Genomic DNA, 16,901 nt, shown 5'->3' on the forward strand with positions numbered 1-16,901 from the left:
TATATGGGAGGGACCATTAACATGTTGTTCTGTTTTTGAAGTATCTGTCTGCATTAACATAGGGCATTGTAGTGCAGATTACATTGAAATGCTGACTACTCTGCTGTGATATTGCTAGGAGGAAAACAGTCCTACAGTAAAGAATTGATATAAGTTAACGTAGAAAAGGTAAGTATTGCTCTGTATTTGGTATTTTAGATGGTTTGATGAAGACATATATTAATTTCCCATGCAGATTTGGCATTTCTGCTTCCCACAACGAAATGGTTTCCACCAGGAGTTTTTAACCTAAAACAAAGCAGTTACACGTACAAACAGTACAAAAGCTTTGACATGAATGCCAACTTCTTCTTGCTAAATATCTCGTACCCCAGGAGAAGTGGAGAGAGGGGGTCACAGATTTAAGTTTTAGATTTAGAGGAAACTCAAATCACTGTGGGTCAGGTTAGTTTTCTTTGCAGCAGTCAGCCCTGTCTAAGAGAAACCAGTATTTCTGAGCTGCTGAAAATATATACATTTAGATCAACGTGTCAGGATCGATGAAGGCAATGCCCGTAGATTTTCAGCTTTACATTTTCATCTTTACATTTTCATATCTAATTGTTTTTGTCCAAAGTGAATTAAGTGCCAAAAGAAGCGGGGGGGGGGGGGGGGGGGGGGGGGCGGGATAATGTTAATTGTCACAACCAGAGCAAAAGAAGCGTGTTTCTTTGCACATGCTAATCAGTTCCCTCGGAGTGTTTAGGTTTGTCCCTTTTGGGTGCAGACTGAGAGTGGATAGGACTAACGAATTTCTTGTAGCCTGACAGCTATGCTTCTTCCATCTTCTTTCCTTCCCCTTCCCCTTTGTTCTCTTCTCTGAACAAAGAAGTTTCTCCTACTGGGCTACTCCTCAGTTTACCAAATCTGGCTCCTTTCTGCTCCCATTACCCCATGGCCCCTTCCCCCACCGCCTTGCCTGTCTCCTGCCCTTTCACACTGGTTTTCCATCCTCCCACCCAGCACTTCTGGCTCTTTGTTCTCACAGCACTCTGGAGATGTGCAGCAGGAGCCCAGCTCTCTCTTTTTTTTTTTCTTTTTTTTCCTTTTCTCAGGGAGGAAACCTGGAACATTTGAAGCCCCATTGACAGCAGACAAGAAGATAGCAGAGAAAAGAAGGAACCATCATATGCCTCAAGAAAATGTGATCATAAGACAGGCATGTTTTCCTTCAGAAGGAGATATGCAAATACCAAGAAAGACTGCACGCAACTTGCATGCAATTATGACAGATTGCTAAGTCATTTGTACAGAATTAAGGACTTCCTTTCATGACGTGTTTAACAACGTTTTTGGAAGCACATTTATACCCATGAAGGAAAGTGAAGAGGAATTAAGCTAAACAGTCAACTTGGGCTGAAGTTGCCTCATAAAGTTTTCTGAAAGCTTTTACACATAGAAATAATGAGTACATTTTCAAATCTTTGTAAGGATATTTAGCAAGGAACTAGCTTTCTGTACTAGAGTACAGGAAGGCCTCAGGTGCATAGTATTAACCTGCTTGTGTGGTGGTGGTCTGGGTAAGAGAAATACAGTCTCTCTAAAGTGGGAGAGAAGGCACAACTATCATTTTCCCAGCTTTGGAAGGGTGTATCCCAAATATTTCATTAAAAGCATAAAAAACAACTTTTATCACCACCATATGATGATTATGAGAATAACTGCCAAAACAAGTTTAAGCAACCAAAAAAAATGTTTGTAAAGTGATATGTCTCTCATACCTATTCACCCTAATTAAGAAAGGTACGATTGCAAATGAAGCACCTTTGCTTTCTAATCAGGTTCTTCTAACTGTTTTAAAAATCCCATCTGCTTCCAGTTTATGCTTGAGATAATCACAATGTGTTACTTAGCACCGAGTAACTGGGACAAGCAGCAGTCAGACCAGTCCAGTAGTCCACTTAGGTTGCATGGCAATGCTGAGGAAGCTGAGGGTGCCTACAGATTCATTATCCCTAATATCAAAGATCAAAAGAGTCAAGTGTTGCTCTGCAGCACAACACATAAATTACTTTATAGGGGAATTCTCATGCGTCCTGATGAACCTACGAAAGCTGGCAGATGTTAATAGGCAGTAAAATAATTTCTCTAGAAGTTAACTTCTGCTGTTTGTTTGCATACCTCTCTGGGACAGAAGAGAAATTTGCTAGTATTTCCACCTGAATCCTCCTTCCATGCATTGAAAACAATTAAGTTCTACTTGAATTAGGACAACAGGAGAGGCAATCAAAGGGGCCCTAAGGATTCGGTCTACGAATCACAGCTGTGACAAAATGCTGTCATCCTTGCTGGCAATTCCATAGCAATTTACAGTACACCAGTATAACAGGAGGAGACCTTGCATTGCGAAGAAACCTGACTAGATAACCAGATCTTAATCTTCCAATTCCCCTGTCCTTGCAAAATTAAACAAATCCTAGCGATCAACAGTTACTCTGCCATCCTGAAGCCATTCAGGAGCTACATTTTGACCCTGACGTGGTACTTAGTGAGAAGGGCATTTCAGTAGGACTGTGTGAATGCATGCCAGCAGCCCCTTTAGACTGTAATAGGGGCCTAAGGGTTTTTATTATAGGGGCAACCTAAAACCACTCACTCCAGCTGAACTGTGGTTTGGACTGCTCCCCAAAATGGGCTCTTCCTTCCTGCATATAAGACAGAAATTGAATTGCTGGGCAGCTTTTCCCTGGATGGTCCTGGAACTCCCTTCCTCAGATCTGGGCTGTGCTATGTCTAGCTGGTTTAGCCTATTAAAAAAGAAATACATAATTAGGAACCTGGGAAAGAGCTGAGGGACTTTGGAGAGAACTTTCCAAAGCAAAGAAGACCTAAAGAAGGGGTTGGGTTTTTTTTCTTTTAAGTCATTGCTGGGCTGATTTCCTGCCAAGCAATTGCTCAAATGTAAAAACACTTTGTTGGACTGTCAATGATAGCTTAAATAGAGTCAAATAAAGGCATATTTTTATTATCTGCACATAATTAAAGGTAATTCAAAAATGTGAGAAGGCAGGTAGTACAAAGGCCAAGAAAATACCTCAATGAACAATCCTGTCTTCAGGACTGTGATGTTTCTAACAATTTATTTTCTGCTGGTGTGTCAATAAGTGCCAAACCCAAATCATTGTTTCAAATTATGTTGCAAAACAAAACACATAGAAACTGCCAACCTCAGTTAAGCACCAGAAGGAAAAAGAAATGTACATATTGGGGGGTGATTTTTGAAATACTGTCATTCTTATGACTCTCATAGGTTGTATCTACTTTCTCTCAAATCAGTCCCTGCTTTGTCATTACCGCTGCAGCCTTCAAAACTTGGGTCTCTGAATCTTAGCATCCTTCCTCTAAGATGCTTAAATAACTGGAAGTTCTGTGAGAGTGTTTTATACGTTAATCATCTAACTCAGTGCTGCTGAACAGAAAGGATCCTTACTGCAGCTACCCAGCAAACAGTCCACTTACAGTCCTGCCACTTCTGAACATCTATGTATATATACATTCAATTTACCTTGTTACTAGATGCAACCACTTCATAGACAGCTTCTGGAGACAACTGCTTGAGATGCTTTACTAATGCCTGTTGCTAGAATTTAAAGAGAGAACATATAATAAACAAAGGGCAACAGTACACCCTTTTAGCTAAACTTTTGGAGAATACCTATTTTTTTCTCCGTTTTTGACAGATCCCCCCTAAAGAGGCAAGTATATCAACAGTCCACTTACTTAACGTTTGTGACCACAGGTTGAGAACCTTCCCCTGAAAGGACTTGTACTGTCATCTACTCCTGATGGTGTATTACACTGTTTAGGTGTTGAACATGTCAATTGATAACGTAGTTAGTGAGATACTGCTGTGTGCTTTCAAGATTCAGGACTGGGAAAACCTGAGTAGATGGTTAACACCAGTCTACTTGCAAAAGGACAGGTTGATTTACTGTACTGCAACTAGCATAAACCAGAGCAACTGTGTGAACTAAGGAGTTATGTCTCACTATATGTGAGACACCATTATATATACATATCATTTTTATACTTTTCTTTAATACACACACAATACTTATCTGGCATATATATGATTTGGTTTTGTGCAGAAGGCTTTCTAAATCTGGTTGCTAACTGCTAGTAAGGTAGTAACTGTTACATTTAATTAATGATGTTATTGAAACCAAACCCCTGCTTTCATTACAAATGTAAGACTAATTTCTGAACTCATGCAAGCTTGAAGTAAGCTTCTATATATCATCTTCCTCGTCCTCAAGAAGCCCTGCCAGGCAGTAAACCTTGCTACTCCAAAGTTGACTTGGTCCAAGGTGTTACTGAAAATAAAAATACGCAACTGAACAAGAATCAACAGGCAAAAAAATAAGGGAGGTTATTAAAAAAATTTCTTGCAGATTATTTCACTATTCTGAAATGTACGAAAATTAATATTTACCCACTATAAGCCAATGATTAGAAGCCAAGGATGGAGAGTAAGAAATGTAATGCCACAGTGCAAATGAGGACATGGTATGTTGAGGTATCTAGATTTGTCACATTCACCTCCGTTACGCTCCTGTAAAATGACTTAGAAATTATAAGTACCATAGTAATCATTTACAGTGAATTTTAAAGGAGAAGAAAGACTTACCTAAAAGCTACCTTGAGTTAAAAAAAAAAAAAGAAAAATCATAGTTTATTAATGAATTTGTGGTCGGATGGAAAACTATGTAGCGTCCAATTTAAATCTGAAAATCACAGTGTGTTGTGTCTTAAGATTTTGCTTGGTTTACTTCGCTGAGATTCTGAATACAACCTCTTCCATCAGTTAAAATGAAGTCTAAGCAGAGGAATAGACCTTGATATTCATGTGTTTCTTCCTATGCATACACTAAGAGAGTGTATACATAAAGCCAGGCAGGGGCACCATGGGAAGGAACAGACCCGATTTTGTTCCACTGTACTGCAGTTATATAGCTGGCTGGCTGCTGGGGAATGGCGACGGGAATTGACTCAGGGTCCAGGTTTTAAGTGGAAGTCCACTGCGAGTGATGGCGGTAGAAACCTGAAGTTCAGTCTTAAGTAAAGACAGGTCAAAAAATCAAAGAATTTTGGTTTTATTATATATCAAAAGATATAGCAAAGATTATAGTTTTTAATCTGGACACCTTCGACAAGATAAGTACTTCTAAATGACCGTAGCTATTCTTGGGGCAAGACCTAAGCCATCTACTCTCACACATCTTGAGGGTGAAAGCATTCCCAATATAAGATTCCATATATTTTCTCCCCCACCCCATGTCTCTTTATGACCAGTGGATTGAAAAAGGCAGAAGAAATACTTAAAAAGTGATTTTTTTCAGTGTGTTAAGTGTGATTAGTGTACTCTAAAGTGTACTGCAAAGTCAGCATCCCTTTCCAGAATAACATATTTCTGCTGACTGCCTTTTTATGCAAGATCTTCAGCCTCTTCTCCATGAAAAGTGCAGCTCCCAGCAACCCGCGAAAAGAATCTCCTTTTCTTACAAAGTCTTTTAGAGATTTTAATTCATATAGAGTAAAGAAATGAATATCAAAACAGCTATGAAATGGGCAACTGCCTTCCCCTTTCTGAGTTTTCCATAGGTTTGTCCTCCTGAAGGAGGTTCTCACCATGACTTTCAGCAACAGAAGGAATCGCTCCAGCGCTCTGCACAAAGCTCTTCAGCTACGAGTGGCAGGGAAGATAGTGCCTTTGCATCCACTACAGGAGTTCTATTTGGAAGCCTAGAAACAAAACACTGAAGTAAAAAATAGATAGAAATACTTGGGATTTCATGTTAAACTTTCTCAATTGAGGCATCTCAAATATACCCATGGAAAACACCCTCCAACCCTTTACTGTTATGTTCAGTTACTGCTCAATATTACTGTTCAAATGACGTAATAGTTGGTCTAAAGCTGTTGAAATAATGTCACTTTCCATAGTTTAATAGTAATTCAAGAAAAGGTGTATACTCTATAAATAATCTGTTTTGTGTAGAAGCTCATGTTGCTTTCTTAACTCCAAGACAATTTATAGAAATTTTTATCTTTTTTTTGAGAAATATTTTTAAAATGTGGATCTTGTTTTGAATTATGATTGAAGCTTAACCCAACCTTTTTCACAGACAGACAAAAAATTATGGCCACGGATACTTCAAATATGCTGGGGATCACTATTTTCCTCTGATCTTTCTCCATGTCAGAACATTGGCAATATTAGGAAAATGAAGTTTTGCTGAAGTCTTTGAAAAGACTGGAGGGAAAGGTTCTATTCTGTACGCACGGCCTTTGCAAGGCACTGTGAAGCATGAAGCCTGGAGAAAACAGTTATGCCATACCCCTACTTTTCATGACAGCTGATTGATATCCATAAGGCTTCCTGGAGCTGTGCTTCCTCCTGGAAGAAAGGCTGGGATTCTGTGTATCTATCCAGTTCTTTTCTGCTGTCTTCCTGTTTTCTTTTTTTTCTTTAATGTTTAAGCGAAAAAATGTATCAAATTTCTGTGGCTAAATTTAGGCACGTGAACCCAATTCAATAACTTAATTTCTGCAATTGCTTTATCCAGTATGATTGAGCCCAATACAATTAGTTTGGTGAGCAAAGCTGAGAATATGGGTAACTCTCTCTGTCTGGGGGCAGGTGGGAAATGGAAGTTGCAGGGGCTGAATTATCCTAGTTTTCAAAAGTTCCTGACTTTGGTAGGAATTGTAGGTATTTAGCACCACTGATTAACAGGTAACTTATTTAGGTGTTTAACTTTAGGCACCCAGATAGGTTGAGTTTTGAGTTGGTTTGTTACTTGAGTTTGGATAAGTGAGGAGAGGGTGGTGTTGTATGTCTTGTACGATGTAAAAGCATGGAGGGAGAGAACTGTTTTGAGGTTGCATATGAAGATAAGTCTAGGAGGAAGAGGATGAAAGCTAAGCAGAGTAAAATATGTGCAGCATATAAGAAAAAACATAGCTTGCAAGTGAGATACATTTGTCTACAAAAGTGTTTTCCAAGAGAAGCAAAGGAAATTTTAGCATGTGTGGACATTTGAAAGGGATCTGGATAAAGGAGGCATTTGCTGGACCCTGCATAGAAACGGTTTTATCTCTGGAATTGTCTCTGGCTATTTGGCATGAAACATGGTGATTTTGCTTGAAAATACATGGAGCAGCCAAAAGCTTGTAGCCACTTCTGCCTTGCTGAGAGATCAGCTTCCATAAAACTGAGTTCCTTTAAAGAAGGTGCCATGCTGTCAGCACATCTGTCTCAAGAAAGGGAAGGAAGCACTGAAGGTGGAGGATTGCTGTTCATTAATTGCATCATATTGAGCTTCCAGGCAGACAAGCACTTGAGACAGCCAAAAGGTGGCGATTTTTAGGTTCCCCCCCTGCTTTTCCTTCTCCTCCCCCCTTCCCAAAAGAAATGCTTTGCCAAAACCTCCCTGTGGCAAAGCAAGGGTTTTTAAAGAAAAGTCAGGACTAAAGAAAGAATTTTGGAAACTGGGTTCATTTCAGTCTTTGCTTTTCTGGAAGGAAGACTTGTAGTGTGTACACTCGATCATGTTACACCTCTTCTTCACTGTTATTCAGGGCGCAAATTGGAAAAATTAAAAAAAAAACCCCACAAAACCAAAGCAAAAGCAAAAAGCAAACAGGGACACAAGTCATTACCCAGTCTTGCAAATACAAGAATTTTCAGCTTCCAGTTGTTGCTCTGAGAACAGAAATTGTAAGAATTATGGAGACATTCATACTTCATTCAGTTTTAATCTTGTGTGTATTACTTATGAAAAAGCTTCCTTTGCTTTCAACAGAAATTTTTCCCAGGTAAAATCTATAGGATCTAGCTGATGTTTAAGAACTTTTTTAACATAAGAGTTCATCAATATAATGAGTTTGTGGATTTTCTAGTTTCTTGATCAGAAGTGTATACCTGACTTCTTAACTTAATATTGTTTCAGTTTGCATACAGTAATCTTCTATTTCTAGATGTAAAATGGGGAGAAAGCATTTCAGTTCATCACAGAAGTTGCTATTTGAATAGAAATGTATTTACTACAAGTGTACACAACTTAATGTGTGAGACAAGACATCTGCTGAAGATGGAGTCTTGAATTATATTCTATATTTATCAAAGCTGTCAATGCGTTGGGTCTTGAAGTGAAGGTTGTATTTTTTTTTCCTAAAGGAAGGTGTCTTGAAGGTAAAGCAGTTCTTTTTCTACTGCTCACATTGTCCCTGTCCTTAACATCTGGACAGCCAGAATCAGGATTGAATTCCTGGGGATACATAGCATCTGCCACAAGATTCTGAAAGTGACATGTACCTTAAATAACAGCCTTGGACAATACTGAAGTTTTCCCTCTGGCTTCTTGAAGAAAGTTTTTGCAAAGCCAATGTTAAACAAAAATAACAAACTGTCTAAGGGATAGAATTGGAGAAGGCTTCAATTAGTGGTGTTTGTGGGTTTTTTACTAGCGTAAAACAGCAATAAATATAACATCAGCTTAAAAAAGCTGAAGAAGGCAAATAAATGCTTGCAATGTGCCTGCAAGACTATTAATGTATTACACAAACAAGGATGCAAGTGGAAAGTCCGTGACTAAAAGTAACCTGCCAGCTGGCAGCATCACCAGATTTCGTCTTTCAGAAGTTCTCAGCCTGATAAAGCACCTCTGAAAGAACAGAAAAGTAACTCAGATTTAAAATGCTTGGTACCTCGTATATGATGGCTACTGTTTTTTCAGTCAGGGATCTGGGATACTGAACATGATACTCTGGAATGCCACTGCAGTCGGGTCAAAAGTTTCTGGTGCTCACTGGGAGAAAACGTCCACAGCATGGTGTGGAATGACAGTAAGGACAAGTGACAAAATCCCTCCTGAATTAGGAGCTATCAAATGTACTAATGAACATAGACGTAATTGGGATCGATCTCTTTTTCTGTTCTCACACAGAAGTTAGCCACGCAGATTTATAAAGAAAAGGTCAGGACAAGGCTTGAGGGTTCTGCATTTTCTACAGCAAGAATACCGATGTGAATAGGCTAGACAGTTACCTTGGTGCAAGCGTGTAGCACAGCATTGACTAGCCAGCTATCACAAATTTACATTTGTACCTGCTGAGGAGGAGACAAAGATGTTAGCATTGAAGGATTTTTGTGCAACTAAATTCCTAGCAATAATAAAGCTGGGTATTCCTGAATTCATATTCTGTCTTCTAGAGATCTGGATGAATTACCCTGTGGTTCTATCATTAACTTTTAAAATAAATTATTCACTTTCTTCAATCATCTTACAGGGGAATGTACAAGCTGGTATGAGGTGATGAGCGGAAGCTTGGGGAAGAAGCTTTTCTCAGGTCCAAGGGAGTAAAAAGAAATAGCTGCCCCAGTTAGATCCACTGCTGTTTAGTTGGTCTTACCTGAGAATTTGATGTTAGGTTGTTGGAATTGGCATCGAAAGTAAGAGACTTAGTGTACCACCTTATCGAAATTGTGCCTCTGTAGAGAGTTTTGAACTAGTTAACCACTAATTGAGGCCACTGGTGTTTAACGTGAAAAGATAGTAAAGATTTTCTAGGCGAGGGAGCTGTAATTTTTCCTAGCAACCTGCAAGAACATTTTTGATAACTCAGGAATGCAGTGAACATCTACTGGTCTGAACTAGACATAAAAAGTAGTTTCACAGGAATGAGCAATTTTGATTAGTGTTGGGATCAAACACAAGGTGGATAAGAGAAACATTTGAAATCAAACTGGCTTATAAAAAATATAGCTATAAGTCTTCATGCTTTGGGGAATAAGTGAGTCAACAGAACCACAAAGGCAATGCCTCTCTGACTGGAAACATTACAAAATAATCTGCGTAATGAGGGGTGAAGGATCACATCTTCCTACGTAACGATTAACCACTGTTAGACAGGACATTGAACTACACAGACCACTAGTCCTGGGTCACAGCTGACATTTTCTTAGCAAGGGCATGAAATGTTTTCTGGCCCTGGGGAAGTATCTAACGTGCAGATATTTCAAAGAGAGGCGTGGGTGTCTGCAGTGTCTCCCAGGCATTCCTGGCACTGCCTCCTGTGGCACATGCACTGGTGGTTATTACATGATGTGGTCCCCGTACATTCATCATTTGCTGCTCATTCATCGTCTCTCTTGTATCTGCATGTGGCACTGACAGCATGGACTGCTGGGCAAAAAGGTAAGGCTTACACCGTCCCTTTTTACTATGCAGACTTGTTTTTTTTAAAACAAATTGGAAGTGCAAAATGAGCCAATGTCTGTAGCACACTGGAACTAAGTGGGACTAAAACGAGCAGTCTGGTAAAAATGCAAGGGTTCAAAAAGCATCCAGCAGGAAAAGTGCACCCTTGTTAGAGAATCAGCCTGGATTTGCGTTACCAGGAACAAAGATCGTGAATCCTTGTTTTTACATGTAATTACTTTTCATTATGCATTATTAGTTTATCAGATACTTACTTTCATCACAAATGGTTCCAGAGAAAATAAGTATGGGGTATTACCAATGAAAATTTCTGTGCAGTATTTTCCCATAAAGTAGAGCAGCTTACCAAAATGGAGACCCTGAAGCCTTGCCCAAAGTGAGACAGTGAGTCAGTGGAGCTCAGAATCAGCGCTCCTGCCTTCCAGTCTCTCGTGCTGTACACTGCATCAACCACCTTCCCGCCGCTAAACTCATTAGGTGTCATAAGGCAGGAAAAAGCGTCCAAGACCCAATTAACCTTTGCTGAACTCGAAATAGGAAACTGTAGGAAACATTTGTGTTTGTCAGAGCTTAATGGGTACCTCTAATGCTGAGAGGCTGGTTTGCAAAATATTTTACACTCCTGGTCATGAAACACAGGACCACAAACATGTCTACACATCCCAAAGGCTGCTCTCTGGGTCTGAGCCCTGTATGACGGGAAGAAGGTGGCATTAGTTTGCCCACTGTTCCCCCTGAGAAGACCAACAGGAGCTTCTTTAAGGAGCTGTCATGCCAGTAGTTTCTCTTTTCTTTGCAATTGGCACTTTCCAGTGAATGTTGCCTTGCTTATTCACTCCTCGTCCAGATTTAAAGTTGTTGGCATCACAGTCCCGTTCTTCTGCTCTGTGTGGTCCTTCTACCACATATTTTCCTCTGAGCAGACCTGTCCAGGATAGTGCACAACACATATGTGTACCTAATGGAAAAAAGATTTACAGGAAAATACAGTGGTGAGTTGATCTTTCAGGGAGTTTTTAACTTTCTTAAAAGTAGTAATATGAAAACATTTATATCAGATGTGAAGAAGTCCTTGTTGGTGAAGCAAGTGTGGATAAGATGAACAGTTGGGTGCATAGAGTAAAGGTAGGTCACATACAACTTGGAAGAAAGAAATTAGTTGGGTACAGAGCAGTGTAAAAGAAGAGACAGTGGAGGGAGCTAAAAAGTGGCTCAGTTGATGTAGAAGTACCCTACCTGTGAGTTCAGATAATATCTAGGTTAAGTTCCAGTTCTTCCCTAGGAGCCAGCTGCAGCAAGATGATGAAAACCAGCATGAGATTTAGGCAAAACTGTTGGTATCAGTCAGTGGAGATTAACTCCAATGAGGTAAAGAAGAAAACAGTTTTCCATCAGTTAGTTTCCTTGCTGATGAGAGGCAGAGACTTTGCTTTCAGTAACCCCTCATTGCTGAAGCTGTTCAAGTGCTTTTATTTCCTATGGATGAGAGGGGTACCTAGAGCAAGAAATCAGGAACTAATCTTGGCAGCAGAGGGCTCAGTAGAGGCTGGAAGCTTTGAGGCCACATTCAAGGCAATTGCTAATTCCAAAACATGAGATAATCTACATTTAGGCACAAGTTGCCAGGCAAATACTAAAAGTTTGACCTTTATTTATAAAATATAAAATATAAAATATAAAATAGGACTCATTAGCACTGTGTAAGTAGTAAGGGTAAGTTTTAGGAAAATTTTAACTAAGTTTTAAGTTTAAGGAAAGGTAGATACCTTTCCTGTGGAGCAGTGAGGATGAGGAAGAAAAGTGTTAAACCAGTAAAGAAGGAGAAAAAGAGAAGAAAAAAAAGGAGAAGAAGAAAAAGGGAAAAGTTGATTTGTTTTTTAAAATTTTGCAATTACAAATTAGGACTTGTATCTTTTTTTCTAGAGGTGTTAATAACATGCAGCTGTGATGCACCCAGTTTGTCTTAAGCCTTGCAGTAATCTCCATGAAATGTTCAAAGGAGAGGGAAAGGAGAAGCTATGGATTCCTGACTCCCTTAAATCTTTCATTGATATTAAAAGAACTGCAAAAAGGAATATGGCCTGTTTGATTTTTAGCACTGCAGGCTTTTAAAGAGCAGCAATGCTGAGGACAAAGATGAATATACCCAGTAAGAGTATGTTGTTTTGGTTACTAATGATAATGTCAGAAAATCCAAGGACTTCTGTATTTGAGAATTGAAGATTAACTTTTTATCTTACCCTGACATATCTCAGCAAGAAAAGTAATATTTACGTTAGTGCCCTTTAAGAACTGTGTGGGTTGAAGTATAAGAAAAGGTATTGTTTACGGTAGGGTCTCTCTACAGGACTCCTGCTAGGATGTTTATGGTGATGCAAGTACTTTCTGTCATCAGACTCCTACAGTCCCTGTTTGAAGCAGAATACCTCTTCGGTGTGTGGGGTTTGTTTCGTTGTTGTTTTGGTTTTGGTTTTGGTTTGTTTTGGTTTTTTTTTTTTAAGATTATCCTTTAGGCCAGGATAAAGAAGTAAACAATATCTATTATTTTGCTACTTCTCTTTGCAGCCCCAGTGGTCCATTGTGTCTGTCCCTCTTTGCAGTTTTTAAAGAAATGGCCTGTTTTTAAGAGCGGTGGGTGGCTCTTTTTTGTGTCATCTACACGTTCCCACTTGCTCACCTGTGAAAACTTGATTTAAATAGCTCTAGTCTTCTAAGCAATACCATTAAGGTATTAAAAAGGATATTCTAGCTCAAAATTTTGAGTTTGAATCAAAAGGACTCTGCTCTCAAGTTTGCTGATTTCATCCATCTTTGAGCCAGACTCTCCCTTAAGGGCTTTCATGGGAGCTTTAGTTTACTTAGTTGTTTTTCCTTAGTTGATGCTGTCTAGTGCAGCAGGCCTGAAGTCATTGGAAGTTTGATCATTGACTTTCATGAGGGAAACCTCAGGATCTGAGCATTTGAGATGGAGAGGGTACTTAGCAGTACTCAGGCAAAGATCTGACTAAGTCAACGGGAGTTTTGCCACCTTCAGAAAATGCAGGATGGCACTCTGCCTTTGCCTTGCCCTCCAAAAGGCTAAAGGGGGAAGCAAAACAAATCAAAATCAACATGTTGTGCTCAGTTCAGACTACTTGAAAAGCAAATGTATTTCAAAATGTGTCTGCACTAAAACCTTTGGAGGAAAACCAGTCCTATTTCTTAGATACTAAAAGTAGAAAACCTGAAATGTAATTATTCCAGAAGCTTAACGCTCACAATGTATGAACTTAAAATGGGTAAAGCCACTCTATGTTTTCACAAGTTGTTTCCTCTGTAGATATATGCTAGTACGTTGGAGTCACAAAATGGTGAGTTCTTATAAAGAGCTCTCCCAGAACGATCTTTAGGCTTTTTCTTGTTTAAGGAAAACGATATGCCAGATTAGAAAGAAATCCAGAAGCTTCTTATGAAGAAGCATTTACATCCTCAGTCAATGCCTCGACAGTGGTATCAGCAGGACATTCCTCCCCAGTGTCCCGGAAAAAGCAGCTGACAAGCAGAGATAGAGATGTGCATCTCTACTACACACATATCCTATTAAATGTGTTCATTTTTCTTAAGGGGGGAAAAAAGGAAATTAAACGGGAAAAAAAAAAAAAAAAAAGGCAGGTCATGGGAACGTAGGTGTTTATTCTTCGGGGCGGGACGTTTTGGCCTTTGGAAGGTGGGTTTCACCCCGGGTGCGGAGGGTGCCTGCCCGGCTCGGCGCTGCTCCCCGGGGCGGCGGCGGAAGGCGGGGGCTGCGGGGGCTGCGGGGGCGCCGGGCCGGCACCCGGGCCGGCGATAATTGCCTGGCTGTGGGTCTGCGGGTGTCTGTGGGTCTGTCTGTGCGTGTGTCCCGAACCGCAAGCTGAAAGATAATGAGACAACTGCCTCCAAAAACCTATCCACACTCTCGTTTTCGCCTGGCATCCCCAGGCGATTAGCGCCGCTCGTGGGGGTCGGGGGTGCCCGAGCGCTGCGGGCGCGGCCGGCGGCAGGTTCCCGTCGGGAGGGTGCCTGGGGAGTTGCGCTGCCCCGGGGGAATAAGGCAGGGAACGACGGACAGGTCTTATGAAGCCGAAGGAACAGCTGGAGGCTACTGCTGGCCCCGTGCGAGAAGGAAAGTCTTGCTATAAATCGGGAATCTTTATAGCTGTTCGGCTGGAGGAAGTTTTTTGGCTGTAAACTGTCATGCACTGCAGCCCTCGGTGAAAGTGGGGAGTCCTCCCTCCTGAGAATCGCAGTGCAATTAAGATCAGAAAGAGGGAGAAGGAAATCAAATAAAGACGGCAGGAATCCGAGCCGAGGAAGAACTTCAGGGTTTGGGGCTTGGTTGTTTGTTTGGGCTCTTTTTTCTTTTTTTCCCCGTTCCAAAGATTATGTATAACTTCCGGAAACTTTTTTTAATGGTCATTTAAGAGTTTAAAGCTGGATAGACTTCTTTTTGAAAGACCAACTAACTTTGAGTGCACACCTTATTTGTCTGGGGTGAGTGGCGCGGTCATTTGCGAAGTATTAAGCAAAACGTGAAATACATCAAATTAAATTCGGCCTCAAGGCTCCTCCCTTTGCCTGAAGAGAGCGATCCGTGCAAAGAGTAGGAACCGTATAGAGGAGCGTCTGCTGCCGAAGAGGCTGAGGTTGCTTCCCATGCCTTGTGTGCGCATGCATTCAGGTATTAAGAATTAGCTCCTCCTTGAAGCATCCATTCGGAAGAATTAAATAGTGTTTTTAAAACTCGGGTCGCCTAGACACACACTTAGATCTCGTCTGTTTATTCTTTTTTTCGGAACGGTTCATTTTCCACCCAAACGGCCCCGCCGCTTTCAATTCCGGCTGGTTCTGCTGCTTTCGGGTCTTAAACGCGTTCAGCGCCAGGGGAGGTCGAGCTGAGGAAGAACGGAGAGGAGCTTGCCCTGCACAGGACCCAGCACCACCAGCACCACTCTCGTCCGACCCCCCTTCCCCGGGGACCGCACCCTAAAAGGGACGCGACTTCTGTAAGGGGGGGAAGGTCCCTTCTCTCCCCTCCACCTCCACGGGGTGAGTGGCTGGCCGTGCGAGTCCTCAGATGGGCTTAACTTCTCCTGGTGCTCGCCTTTCCCCCCCCCCCCCCCCCCCCGCCCAGGATTACAATGTTTGAAATGTCTCCTTCGAGCACCCCTTCGAGCGCGGCGGTGCCGCCAGCCCGACCGAGAGACGGCCGTGCTCCTTCGGGGCTTGGATGCTCGCGGCGGGCGCCACGGCGGGCGCGTTTGTTTTGAGCGGAGCACCGCAAGCGAAATAAATACCTGATGGTGAAAAGACCATCTCAAAACCTCTGCAGTAGCTTCTAGGTAACCAGCTTAGTAAGCCTCGCCCATAATTTCTTTGGGAATGCTGCTTTCCCCTTCCGAAGAGAACAAAAAGCGGGCGGTGGGTGCTCAGACAGAAAGAGCTTTAAGGAACTTTACCGCGGGAATTAGTCTGACGGGTAACAACTTTTCGCGTTTTTCTAGGCAGTAGTTGAAGAGAGCTGGCGTGCGGGCTTTAGCATGTCAGGCTGAAGGGAAGAAGAGCTCTGCGGAGTTAAGTGAAGGATACCTGAGCCCGACGGGGCTGTGTAATGACAATACAGCTCCTAAACTAAAAAGAAACTGAAAATAATAGCGGACGCGTTGGGTTTTTTTGAAGTTGGATGAAGGCAGACGCGCCGGGGCTGCTGCTGCGCTGGGTGCGGAGCGGGGAAGGGCAGGGGGTGCGGGCAGGGGGTGCGGGCAGGGGGTGCCCGCCCGCAAAAGGCGCCGGTGCCCCGACCGAACCGCCGTCTGCATCCTGCGAAGGGGACCCCTTCAGCGCACCTTCCCCCCGTAACCCCGACTTCCAGCTCCTTCTGCTCCCAGGCAGCTTGCTTGCCTACCCCGGGCACTTTCTCCTAAAACCTTAAAAGCCCCGGCAGCGACGACGCGCCGTGTTCGGAGAGCGGGAAGACGCCTATTTTGAAAGAAACCCTTATTTTTACACCGCGCAGCTCCTTTTCCCTCTCCTTTGCTCCCATTTAAAGAACGTGTTATTGTTTAAAGAGACCCCATTGAACTATTTCCTGCTCATTGTCACCTCTCTCCCCCTCGCCCTCTGTCCAGGGATTCTCACGGCAAGGTAATAAAGTGTTTCCCTCACACCACCGACCGCCGCAGCCCCGGAGAATGCAAACTATTAAAACACCGGCGGGCGGGAGGGTTTCAAAACAGCCCTCCTCTCCCTCGGCCCGTCTCTTCCTTTTGCGCCCAACAACTGTCTTCTTTAAAAGAAATTCAGCCCCCAGCAAAGTTTTCACCCGTGAGGCTCAGGCTCCACTCCTGCCTGCAGAAACTCGCGGGGGTTTCTCCTTGCTCAAGGAAAGGAAGCCTTTAGCTATCGAGCTGATTTTTAAGAACTATTGGGTTTATTTAGGCGGGTTGGCTCGTAACCATCGGCCCGGTTTTTAGAAGTGGTTTTTAATTGAGGTGGGACGGCTCGAAACCGTCGCGGTCGAGCATCTCGGCTGCGCCCGTCGGCGAAGGCACCGCCTGCCCCGGCGGCGGGAGGCGCACGCTGCGCCTCTTCCCGCGGGGTGGCGGGGGGGTGGTGTGGGCT

The 16,901-nt window shown here is 42.4% G+C and overlaps 1 long non-coding RNA gene across 1 annotated transcript; it reads left to right on the forward strand.

The window, feature by feature from the left end:
• The first annotated feature begins 9,956 nt into the window (after positions 1-9,956).
• Positions 9,957-15,400, forward strand: LOC135312554 (uncharacterized). The gene is made up of 3 exons (XR_010372138.1): positions 9,957-10,238; positions 11,321-11,387; positions 12,186-15,400. It is a non-coding gene; the product is annotated as an uncharacterized LOC135312554 (long non-coding RNA).
• Positions 15,401-16,901: the final 1,501 nt, after the last annotated feature.

This window comes from Phalacrocorax carbo, chromosome 3 (assembly GCF_963921805.1).
Source record: "Phalacrocorax carbo chromosome 3, bPhaCar2.1, whole genome shotgun sequence".
NCBI classification, from domain to species: Eukaryota; Metazoa; Chordata; class Aves; order Suliformes; family Phalacrocoracidae; genus Phalacrocorax; species Phalacrocorax carbo.